Raw genomic sequence first — 13391 nt, 5'->3', positions numbered from 1 at the left:
GGATCCCTGGTGTGTCCGGAGGTATGTGTGTGTGTGTGCTTCGTGTTGCTGGGATGAGTCAACAGTGTTTATTTCATGAATGTATTAAATATTTCCCAAAGGAAATGCAGCCAGTGTGGATGAACAAAATGGATTTGTCATGGTCTAGATGGAGCAGCCTGCTTGGGCTTGAAGGAAAATGTGAGTCTTCTTAAGCAGTAAACCACTTATGGCCTGGAAGTGTGGGGTGGGGTTTTTTATTATTGTGGTTTTGTTTGGTTTTTCTTTTTCTTTTTTTTTTTTTTAACATTTCCTTTCAAAGCAAATATTTATATTCTGACCTTCCATGGAATCTCTGGCAGGGGGCAATAAATTAAATTCAGGAAAAAAGAAGTCTTCACAAGTAATGGTGAAGTTAATCTGTTTCTTCAACATATAAGTAACTGTCAGTGAGTCAGCAGCAGTAAGTGCCTCTGCCTAAATCTGCAGCCCAGATCCCTAGTGCAAATCTGGTGATGAACAACCACTTACCTTTAACATGCATGACACTTTTGCAACCGAAACGTTTTTCTCTGCATCCTTTTCTCTGAAAATTTCTCCATGTTGTTGTGGGTCAATAATTCTATTACATCTAATTTCCAGTTGATAAGTTGTTGCTCTTTTCCACTCTTTATTTCCTATCCAACTTTGATTTATATCCTACAAAGCAAAATTCAGAGTCCAAAATAGGATTCAGGGGGGAGGCTTCTTATTGCAAGGAAATGCCTTTTTAAATACATTTGCAGTTTCTATTTTATGTATTAATCTGTGTTTTAAAAGATGCTGTTACAGCAATCGTTTGTGAACTTCACATTCAGTCACTGTCTGGTACTCTGGGATCTTGCTTTTGTATTTCTTTGCAGGTTTGTTTTTGTGTCAGTTTTGTTTTTTCTCCTCCACAACAAATATTTTGAGTCTGTCACATGTTGCTTCTGAACTCTTCTGCTTCCCCTGACATTTAATTATTTACTCTGCATTTTGACTCTACTTTGTTTAAAATCTGTTGTTGTTGCTGCTGTTTAGAGTTGCTAAGGGAAGGAGGTGGAACTAGTTGGAAGAGAACTAATTTGAGGTGCAGATCCAAGTATATTTATTTCATGAGAAACATTATTAACCTGGTATATGACCATTGGTACAGGGACAGTTTGAGGCTAAAAAAAAGAAATAATTTTATAGAAGCACTTGGAAAGTTTGAATCCTGAAAGTGTAATTTAAGTTTCGTTAGTCTTTCAGCATACAATAGTATCTTGAGAAAAAAATGGGACCATCCTCACTTTATGCTTATTTACTGTTGTCTTGTTTGGAGCAACCCCTTGTGATATGATCTTCATATCCTAAATACTTTTCTGCTGTATTGTTTCAACTATAAGTCTATATTCTATTATTACGCATAAAAATGCGTAAAAGTGTAAACTCTTAGGTGTTGTATTATCTGTTTAACATTTTTTCTAGTTTACTATGCTATTAATAATGCTATTAAAAAAAGAAAAGCTCTCCCAACTTCCAGTTGTTAGAGCTATTAACATTTACATGCACAGCCAGAGGAAAAAAAAAGTACAGCCAAAGGGCAGTAGGATAACAGGCATTGGAGACTGTGATGTAACTTTTTCAAAAGGAGTCATAGTAAGCATCAAGGAGTCAAAAACCAACCCACCAAGGTATTTAATATGATTTTAGGATGAATGTAGAAAGTGCATAAATCAGGTTAGAAATATTCTTAATAAAAATAAGGGGAATTGGACTTCAACTATAAAGATTTTAATATGGTATGAAATAAGGTATGGGCTAAACTGACACAAACCGGTATAGCTTCCAACACCCAATCTGTTTGGTTTGCTTTTTCTGTGATGATCCTGCTCCGTTCACCAGGATATACATGACCTTGCTGCGGGCTGAACTCTGCTGCTGCTGCTCCTCCACCTGACAACCTGAGAGAGTCGGGGGGACAGACCAGAAATGCGGCAGCCGAACAGACAGTCAGGCCCCAGCCAGCCGCCAGCACAGCTCTGAAGCTGCGGGGAGGTGTGCAGGTGAGTAAAGACCAATCTGGGATACATTTTTTTTTTTGTATGTGTGATGCTTGATTTTTGGTCATACATGAGACAAACGAGACCTGTCTCAGAATCTTCTAACAACTTTGTCTGTTACTATAATTGCTCTGGATGCAAAAGAACATTTAAAATTGAAATTCTTCCTGTAACTCGTGTGATTAAAGCTTTCAAATGTTACCGCAGGGTAGTATGTAACCACCCTGCTCTTTCCTGCAGCGTACATTGCTACATACGTGCCATCCATACTCCAACTGGTCTATTCCAGTAGGTGTGATAGTCACCTGTGTGTGGACACCGTCTGTGGGTTTAACTAACGCATTTTAAAAAGGATGTGAAGAGTGCAGTGAGACACAACCAAACGCCACCACAGGGGCTGTGCAGTTATTTCAACTGGTACCTATTTTGGTGCAAACTTGGTCGTGGATAAGGTTATCTTGGTTCAGTTTCAGTTCACGCTATTCAATTGGAACGAGTTCAGGGCTTTGAAACCTGTTTAACTGGTTCACGTTGAAAAATGAAATATTTGAAGGTGACACTAGGCTTTCACTGTGGTCTTCCCCGAGGACGGTGCCCTGTCCCTGTCCCCCGGGAGCCGGCACGGCACTGCGATGGGGGGGCTGCTGGGGTCCCTGTGCCCCGGGGCCAGAGCAGTGTCAGGGAGGGGGATGCCGTGATGCACGCCGGTGGCTCTGGTCGAGCCCGGCGGGCAGGTGCATCCGTGGCGCGGATGGGAGGCCGCTGCCGAGGGCGGGCAGTACCGGGTGCCGCCGACGCCGGGAGGGAGGCGAGGCGGAGGTGCGCCGGGGGGGGCGGGGAGGCAACGCTTCCGCCCCGGTTACGCTCGCGGGGGCGCGGGGGATTTCTCCGTTGAACAAAAAAAAACACGTGTCGGGCTCTGGCCGCGCTCGCAGCCTACCGGGCCCGTCCTTCGCCCCGGGCCACCGCGTCTGCGGAGGGGATGAGCGACCCGCCGGGGTTCCACCGGGTCGGGCTGCGGTGCGCCGCGCCGCCTGCCCCCCGCCTCCGCCAAGGCGGGGCTGCGCAGCGTGGGCGGCGGCGGCGGGGCTCGGCATCCCCGTGACCGCGGAGCCAATCAGGGCGCCGGGCTTCCGCTGCCGGCACGTCTCCGCCCGCCGCCGCCGGGACACAGAGAGGTGCGGAGGGGGAAGCGCAGCGCTGCCGCGGGAGCCCCGCGGTTGCCTCGCCGCGCCCCATGGGGATCGAGAGCTTCTGCAGCGCGGACGCCTACGAGCCCTTCTGGGTGAGCGGCGGGATGGGGCCGCGGGGTCTCGGCTCGGCGGCGCCCGCCGGTGTCGGCACTGAGGGACAGCGGGGAGGCGGGTGGGACGGCAGTGGTCGGGGACCGTCGGTCCCGAGGAGGCTGCGCCCGGTGGGGGGGAGCAGGAGCCTCCTGTGCCGGCGTTCACCTCGGGCAGAGCGCGGGGGGCTGCGGCGCGCCCGGCCGTGCATGCGGGAGCATCGGCACCAAGCGGCCGCGGGCTGGGTGGCGGGGCAGGGCCGTGGCCGGGGGCTCGCGATGTTCCCGCGGCCGGGTCGCAGAGCGGGAACTGGCGTGCCTCGTGTGCGGGGTTTCCGGCAGGGAAGTGCTTGGAGGGGGGAACTGGTGAGGGGCGCTGGTCTAGGAGAATGGAAACCAGTTCCCGAGTGTCTGGAGCAGCCTCTTTCTACCGCCTTTGGCCGCTCGTCTGCCTTACTCAGGGCTGTGCGGGTAGTAACAATAACGGTGACTGATTGCTGCCATCCTACTGAAGGGTGGCGTGCTGTCCTCTGGAGGAGGCCAAAGATATGCTTTCTGCAGGCTAGCAGCTGTATCGCATGTTTGCATAGCAATATTTTTGCTCTTCCTTAACGAAGAGCAGTGAGCGCAGCCCGCTGTGGGTGAACTGAAAACCAGCTATGCAAAGGTGAGTGATGTGGCAACGTTGCAGTGTGGGTCTTCCTCAGCTGAGACACAGGGTTCCTCTGCAGAGGCACACAGGTGTAGGCAGTAGTGAGGCCTCTGGGAGGGCAGGAGGATAGTGAAAATCTTTCTAGGGAGGAAACAGGTTGTATGGAGAAGGAGGTTGTGTGGAGGAAGGGAGGAGAGAGAGCTGGAAGTTTTTTTAAAAAAAAAAAAAAGTGAGGAGAGAGCTACTGAAAGCAACACACAAGTAGGGGGAAACATGGATTTTCTTAGACCGTTCAAAGAACCTCTCATATTCATCGGATATTTGCCAAATAGTATTAAGCAAATGAGCTGCTTTACTAGTAAAAAAAAAAAATAAAATTGGATGTCTCAACAAATGCCATTGTACTGTTCATCTCAAGAACCATTAAAATATTACTCAGCAAATATTATTAAAATCATTAAGACTTAAAGATATTTAGCTTTTTCAGCTGATCAAAAGTGACTCTGTTAACCTACTTTTACATCGTTTAAGTTCATATCAGTTTTCTGCTCATTTTTGGGTTTTTCAGAAGTGGCTAAATAAGCTGTCATCAAAGGTTTTTTTTTTTTTTTTTCTCTCTTAGGATGAGACACTTTACTTGAAGAGCTTTAGAGAATACATGTTACAGAGTTCAGTTTATGGAAAAACTGACTTGAGAGAGTAGTAGTTTTGTGAAAAAGAGCTGCCAGTTCTTTGAATGGTGGAATTGAAATGCCATGTAGAAGCAAGAACTGCATTTAGGATGTTGGAAGAACTAGTTTATATAGGATTTCTGATGGAAAATTCTTTCATTATGAAAACACTTAGAATTCTTGTTTATGGTACAGCCATTTCTGATGTTTGTGGTGTGTCATAACTGCTCCATACATTTTTGTTCATTAGTTGCATTGGTTTCCAAGAATATAGATGGTTTTGTGATTTGTCATACTTCTCCAAATCACGTGGAGTCTGCCTTTCATTTCTTCCAGCTAAAGATCCTGTGGGTGTGGTTGTTTGATGTCTGGGTTCTTCCAATCCTGCAAAAGAACAGTTGTGAATTCTAGTTGGTGTAAGATGTGTCTGGAAAAATCTTCTTCCTTGCTGAACTTGCCCTCATAAACAACATTCTGCATTCACTTTATTGTTGCATTGTTCTCAGTAGTGTGTGTGTGCGTGTCGGGGGGGGTAGTAATGCTAGTTTTGGTGCTTATGGATGCTCTGGCTGCTTAATTTTTTGGTATTTCCATTGTTGCTACTATTTGAAGCTGAAGTTGTAATGGATTTTCAGAAAATGCCTATGTATATGCAGTGTTTTGCTGGGCTTCTAGGTATCACCTCTGTGTGTGCTACTGTCTTTCTGTCTTGTGGACTGTACTCTTGTGCTTCTCAGAGCTGGGTGCTAGCAAGATACCCGATGGCACGTGTTACTGCATTCTTGTGGTGAACTATATGGCCACATCAGCTGTTTTGGTTGATGATGAAGCCTTGCTGGTGGAGCAGTGGGATCTCCTGACACTGGCGAGCTCGCCTTCATGGGAGATGTGTTTTCTGTCAAGCATGGTGCTGAGTTTGGGGCAACTCAGTTTTAAATTGTGGGGGAGACTTTGCAGGTTTAATGGACCCTTAAAGACTGTATGCTAATCTTCTTAAGCTTTGCTGGCCAGGATTTTTCTTGTGCACACACCCAAAGAATGTTATTGTTGAAAGTTCTTGTCTGAGAATTACACAGATTGGTTTTATTTAATACTTACTCTGAAAGGTCAACAGCCCAAGCAAGTTTGCCATCTTCTTCATTCTCTCTTTTCTTTTTTTCCCCCCTTGTCACTATTGAACCTATCTCTGTGCCCCCACTCAGCATACTAACTTCACTGCAATCAGATTTGCTTACAGAACTTAACTGTTTCTTGCTTCCTTTGAACCAGACTCCCTTTTGAAAAGAGTACTCTTTCATCCTTGCTTTCTCTAGCATCACTGAGTATTTCGGCATGAGTATCCAATCCATAATACAAAGAAAGTTACAACTGTGTAAGATAAAGTTATTATTTACTAATAGCTGGCGATGACAGTAAAAGCTTTAAAAAACAGTAGTGGGCTAGGGATAACATTTTGCACTACTTGCATTTCAATTCAGTAACTTTAAGGGCCTGTTTAAAGTGGAAGACTTCTTTGTGACCTGACACAATGTGATGGCTTTGCCCAGAGTATCACTAGTGTATAACTGCAGGCTACCTTCCTTTGATACCAGCGCAAAAAAAAAAAAAAAAAAAAGTCAAGTGGGGTAGGGAACTCTGTCATTCTAGGTAAGCAGGGTAAGTGTCAAGGCAGACCTAGAACTTCCTGTACACTTTGGCTTGCTGACCTAGCTGTCTGGATATATGCACAATCGGTGGTGGTCTCAGTGTGGTTACGTTTTGAAATAGTCTGCTTGTTTTCCTTTCTTTTGAATAGTTTCAGTTTTTCAGAGCTTGTAAACTATGCAATATCATATTTAGAGAAGTCTTTTCGTGTTTGAAATTGCTAAAGGAGGAGGTTAAGAGTTTTTGGGACACTTCGGAGATTCGTCTTAAAAACTCAGAAGGGCTTTTATGAAAATGGAGATATGAAAGAAAGTGAGTTTAAACTTAGCAGTTCCTTAAAGTCCTTCCCCAGGTGCTCTGCTGGGTTTTACAGGGAGTCTCAGTTATTCATACATTAGAAGATGCTTATAAGTCGAACAGAATCTTAAACTTTTGAGGTTCTTGCTTATACTTAAAGGAACGTGAGAGAAATGGCTTGCATTTATATAAGCTTCTATCATGTCCTTCGCAGGCAAAGACATTGTGTTTTTTAAAATTAATTTAGATAAAGCTAAATGTAATTCTTTACCTCAGTGGGAACTTAGTGGAAGTTTTTTTTTTTTTTTTACATTTTTCTAGTTGCACTTCTGGTTGTTGAAGAAGGCTTGAAAGCAAATCATTCCATTAACTTCTAGGAGAAAAGCAAGTTTTCATCTCCTCTGTTTTCTTTTGAAACCTAGTGTCCTGTAATGATTCAAGCTGTGTCTGCCTCTCTAAACGCAGGCCTGTTTCTCTCCTGTTGGTGCAGAAAGCTTTTGTGGAGCCTCTCCTCTGTCAGTGGAAAAAATGCATCCAAACACTGTTCTAGGCTTAGCACTTCTTCATATGGAACCAAACTACAGGAGATAAAACAGAATGGATGGGAAAAGGTGAGGCAGAGCCTTGCACACAAAATCTGGGGTCCGCTTTGGTGGGATTGGGCTCTGCTTCCCATGCTGTTGCGTAGAGTTCTATCTGAGGCTTTCGGGCATGTTTTATCCACCTTAATAAAGTGTATTTTATTGAGTATTTGTCCAAAGACATGTTTTGTATTTGGGTTGATGTTGTAGCTGGGGGAGATCCACCAGCCTCTCTTGGCTGGTTGCAGACATGTTAGGATCTTCTAAGACTATAAAGTGTCTTGGAAGGATTTTATTAAGAAAAAAAATTTATTAATATTCTGTAAGTCATTATAACGATTATCTGACACTTGTGAAGTGATGTGAGACAAACAGCTGCTATGTGTATATTGTTTATGAGGACACTGGGACACTGATAGTTTTCCTGAAATAGACTTCTGAAGTAAAACCAGGCACTTTATGTAAGGAGTAATTTCATGTTCTGAGGTTCTGTGGCTTATGCTGTCATGCGTTAGCTAAGCAGTGAATTGGCACATCTCTTGGAACCCTTCAGGTTTTTGCACTGTAAAATATGTCTTTAGTGCTTTTTCAGTGTGTTTGTGGCAGAGCTAGGGAGGGCGTTCGAGGTGCTGTGAGAGTGGTGGTTACAAGTTACAAAGTTACAAGTTTAGGATTTTCCTTTAGTTGTAAAGGTGTCAAGTTTATGAATGCATTTGTGACCAGCTAGGTATTAAGAGTTTAAAAGAACCTGCAGATCAGAAAACTATTTACATTAGCTGACACAGGAAGGTCGTACATGGACAGCATTTGGAACAGAGGAGGAGCAGCAGCAGAGTGTTAAACAGAAAAACCTTTACACAACATGGTGCCTTTATTGTATTTAACAGCTGATTGCCTGGTTCTCGTAGCTTGGTTGTCGCTGGTTTTTTTAGCAATGAGCACCAGAGGCTTGTCACTTTGCTCTTGTTTAAACCTGTAAAACACTTTGTTGGTCATGTGAACAAAGATCTAAATTTGCATAGAAATTAAACTTATATTAGAAATTAAACTTATCTCTTTGCATCCACAATAGATCAGTTTTGGGGAAATACAGGAAAATTAAGCCTCATATTCTGTTCTTGATGGAGACTTCCTTAACAGATGACCTGTCATTTTACAGCTGTCAGTTCAAGGTTGTTCAGAAAAGTTAAATGAGGGAAAAACGTCTGAATAACTTGTGCTGTTCCATGCAATTACAATGCAGTTTACATTGAAACACTGTACTATACTGGGACTAAGTGAAGGTTAAGCCGGGTGGCACTGAAGTCATTCTGGGTCACATCTCTAAAAAGCCTACTGCCGGGTACTGACCTTTTGCTTACTTTTAATAGAGCAGAATTCCGTGCATTACTGTTTTCTCACTGTTTGCATCTGTGGTAGCTTCAGATACAGTTTATCCCGACTTAAGCTGTTACCTTAGTCTGTTTGTAAGATTATTACCCAGGTGTTCGAACTTCTCACAGTGATTTGAACTCAAAATACAGGCTGTTGCATTATTAAGAAAAAGTCCTGGTTTTGATGCAAAAAGGAGATGAGAGCAGGAATCTTTTTTCTGTATCCTTTTAAGTGATTTCAGTGAAAAGCTTCACAGAAGGGCAAACCCCCACCCTTCGAATTTTGAAACTGTGAATGGTAAATAATTTGTTGTCATGTAGCCGAATGTTGTCTCATGGTACTTGCAGACATGGCAGGATATGGAAATGCTATCTCTGTAGAAAGAGGCTGAACGTTTTAATTTTACAAGTGCTGACCTAAACTGTCACATATTTTCCTAACGCAAAAGCCACTGAACTATGCCTATTTTTTAGCTTCTAGGATTACAAAGATCAGCTCTTGTAAATTTCACAGCCACAGGTGCTCCTTTCTCTGGCAACTTATTAGCACCAGCTTCTTATTTTAAGCTAAAGGGAAATAAAGGCAAAACATGCTTTTTTCTTGTAATTTTACACACAGTTTCAGCTGATGCAGTGGTGTCTATAACAAAGGATTTCAGCTCATTGTAAACATCAGGAAATACCAGTGTTTGGGTTTGGGACAAGGAGGCCAGACATCTGATTTAAGTTCAGGACCAGGTGTTGGAACATAGAGGCTTTTTCTTGGCTGTGTTAATATGTCAAATCTGCATTATGTAAGTCATTACTGTTGAGAACTTAGTCTTGCTAAAATAATTTCTAATACAAAACGTGGGAAATTAAGGGTAGTTCCCTGTCACTAGAAACACTTACTGATATTTTTCACCCTAAATCTTCTTTATATAAATGATTTAAAAATGTTAGTATGCCTGTTTATTAATATGATTTTTTTTTTTAATGTTTCCCCTGTTAGAATAAAGCTTCAATTTCAGAATTACTTTGAAACAAAGGAAAAAGAAAGGTCATGGTCTCTTCCCCCATCTGAGGTCTCAATCTGAATGTGGTATTTTGGGAGTATAATTCTGTCATTTCTCCTTGCAGAAGTATTTTTTGGAGTCTGTAGAGATCTGGGAATAAGGTCAAGTATTTGGTTGTGTGGATTTTACTTTTTAGTAGAATCCTGGTTTTGTGTGTTCTAAAAATAAAAAAAAAATTCTCATGGCTGTCTTTTGTTAAGCATAGGAAGTAGCTGTTGGAAATACATATTTGTAAAATCTGTGCAGGTATTTAAAATTTTTCTTCTACTTTCCTTTTGCAGAGTACGCCTTTAGATAATACTATAAACCAGTAAACCATAAATTTCATGTAGTATAGGTATAGTTAGTATTTTAGTATAGGTCTTCAAATGAATTGGCAGTGTATCAAAAACTTTATTTAAATGCAGCATAAGCTCACTGTGTGCATCACAGTGAAGGTACCATTTTACTTGCACATTCTGCATTAACTTCAATTGCAAGAAGAACAACTACATTGTGTCACAGGAGAGATACATGTATTTTGGCTAACTTCCTGTTTATTTAGGAAAAAAGCTAGAGGAAATAAATCTCAACTAAGGTGGAAAAGTATGTTTGTCCTTGTATATTATGCTACTTCATCTGGAATTGATTCTAGAGCAATTGGATCCTTTAAGTACTTTTTCCAAAAGAATTTCAATATAATATGCATAGTATTTTTAAAGAACTTATAAACATGTAAATAGGAAGTTTGAGATAGTTGCTTGTAGTGTCATATACCTCATTTAGTGCCTCGTTTGCCACTGTTAGGGATGTTGCTATTGTCTGCTGCTTGTTTCTGTGAATATTGCTGAGCAGACAGGAGAACTGTGGGTGTGGGTGTTTCTGCTGGTTTTTGCGGGAGTTCTGGAGTATTTTTTTTGTACAAATATCTGTTGCTTGTATTATCAACCCGTCACCTCTTGTGATTTGGCCTGTACAGTAAGCACAACAGGGCAAATATTACGCTGGTGAAGATTGTGTATGATTGTGCTTGTTGTAGGCTCTGTTCTAAATATACTCTTAAAAAAATGGTGAGCTTCATGTTTCATGACCTGACTCCAAAATGTGAATGACACAGTAAAGATGTTGTATTTACAGTGTTTTGAGAACATTATTTCAGTCTTTCTTCAAAATTTCTAATGCTAAATTGAATAAAACCTACTTGACAAGCTGAATAACTTTGGAGAACTCTTTTTACTTGAAAACAGACCTCCTAACATACTGCAAGATCTGGATCACTTCTGTAGTTCAATGTTTTCTTTAATTCTCAATGTGATCAACAGTGTCACTGTTTTTACTATTGTTTTTGATGGAGTATGGTGGTATCGGGGACTTTTAAAGGAAGGTTAGAGTTCCTTTAAAGCAGCCTTAAAAGGAGAAGTCCTTTTCTGCTAGCAGCTCTTCTGAGGCTGTAGGTTCAGTCGGATCAGGCAAATCTCCTGTCTGGGGAGAGGGAGGCAGCAGGCTTGCTGTCCTGGATAGTGTAGGCTAAAGGCCAGTGGCCTTGTGGCATCTGAAGGAGAATGGTTGAGTCACTTCATGGGTTTATAGGTGCTATGCTGGGGAATTTTTTAATATGATACCTAGAGCTGCCAGATTGTGAGAGTTCCTATTTCAATGAGAAAGTGATGATACTATTATAGTGAAAGTTGTCAGCTGCAATTACAGCGTTAGTGCCTGAGAGAGCTAGTTAATTGCATTCTATTAAATGTAAGCATTGCATTAAACGAAAAGTGTTTTTTATTGTTAGGAAAATAAGATTGAGAAACCATATCTTGTATTACAAAGGAGGTATTTCTTCGGTGGATGATAACGAAGTAGTGGGTACACACCGATGTCAATGTCAAACTCTATTTGAAGGAGTAAGTGTTTATTGTGATATTAAGATTCCAATGTGGTTTTGTAATTTCATTTTCTGCGTAGGTGTGTGGTAATGTTTAAGTAATTTTTCAGTCACAGCTGGTTCACACAGGTGGATTTAACAGAGTGCTTAGCAGTCTGCATGTCTAGCACACTTGTGCACAGCAGGCTTGAAACTGAGCGATTTTGGCCTCTCCATTTCTGCCAGTGAGAATTTTCAAATGTGCTGTGGGTCAAGTAGGATTATTGATATGAGAACAGGCGGCTGCTGGCTGCTCACTTAACAGCCTTTCCTGGCTGTCAGAAGAGAGGCAGCCAGCCACAAGGACCCGTCCAGTGTCAAACACTGTTGCTCCTCAGATTAGGCACACTGGAGGCATACAGCTTCCTCGTAGTCTTCCTTTCCTCAGCAGAGGCAGAATAACTGGTCTTTTGTGTTGCAATTTTGTCTTACAGTCCTACTGCCAATGTTTTTATCGTGCCTGTTCCTGAAATTTTAGACAGGAGTTAATATAGTGTTTTATTTTCCTAGGGTTTATGCACTGTTAAATAAGTGGTTGACCTGTGAATAGATCCACGTGATTCTGTGGAACACCAAGCATTTTTTGTGCCCTTCTTGGAGATAGAGGGTTTCACTTCAAATGTGATAGGATGCCTTTTTGTACCGTAACAGAAAACATGCTGTTTGGCACAAAAACTGTGGACTGGTGTTTTTTTCAGCCACGGTGCTGGTGATGGAAATGAAAACTGAGAAATAGGTCGGATAAATTTAAAAGTACCCATTTGCTATTCTGGGAAACTTTAAAATTGGCTAGGCATTTTAAAAGGAAAAAAAAAAAACAGCTGGAAACTATTTAACATCTGGGATGTGATTCTTCTGGAGTAGACTAAAACTAAACCAACAGCAGATCTTTCTCCCAACATCTACTAAGAAAGGAACGAGAATCACGCTGATTCTTCTCCTGTGGATTCCTGCAATCATAGCTTAAATTGAAGGCTGCCTCCAGATTATACGATCTAGTAGCTATAGACCTAATCCCTTTTTTTGCTCCTCCTCCTCCATTGCGGGAGGCTGCTAGTTTGTGTAAGCTTTCAATGGATACTTGGGTTTCTATCATTTGATGTGCCCTTATAAAGTAGAAGGGTTAGCTGATTAGTCAGTGTGAAAATTGTTATTAATCTTTGAGATGTGAAAATGAGGCAATTTAGTGCTTTAATATAACTTGCTAAAATAATGTTTCTAAACGTTGAGTTAGAAGAAACGTCATAAATTTTGCTAATTAATGTCTGTTAAATACAACAGTCTGCTTCAGTGGGTGTTCCTGCGTTGACTTGTAAAGAATTTTGGTTTCTGCTGGAAAAGAATAAAACTCTGAAACTAGGTTTATGTAAAGCAAAGGAGAAGCATGTGCTTCAAACTGGCAGAACTAGTCTAGACTTGTGTAACTGAACATTGCAATTTGCATATGAATATGTGTTGGTTTCATGATGAGAGTGACATATTTTCCTGCTGGGATTGAACCTTGTAAAGCTATGGCATCCTCCATGCAGAACATAAGGCCTGCCTTTCTTTTGTAATGGATTGAGTTCCGCTAGACTTTGCCCACTGAGGGCATTAACATCTCCGTTCAGACCAGGGGCCTGTTTTTGATGTGACCTCCTGCAGTCCTCTGCCCTGCTTGTCAGCTCACTTAAGAGTGGCCCGAGCGCCTTTTGGACAGGCAGTAACTGGGAAGCCTGTTCCAGTGGCTGATGGGCAGTCTGGTCAGCCTACAGGGGAGCCTGCAACTCGTCTGGGCAAACCTGAGTTAAAGGCATCTTGTGAGGACATCGGGTGCTCAGCAGCGAGTATTGGATCTACAGCTCTATTGCTGCCTGTGCTACTGCCCGGTGTAGGCATAGCCTGAGAGAAT

Source organism: Numenius arquata, chromosome 14 (genome assembly GCF_964106895.1).
Source record: "Numenius arquata chromosome 14, bNumArq3.hap1.1, whole genome shotgun sequence".
NCBI lineage: Eukaryota > Metazoa > Chordata > Aves > Charadriiformes > Scolopacidae > Numenius > Numenius arquata.
Note: the sequence above shows the minus strand (reverse complement) of the source record.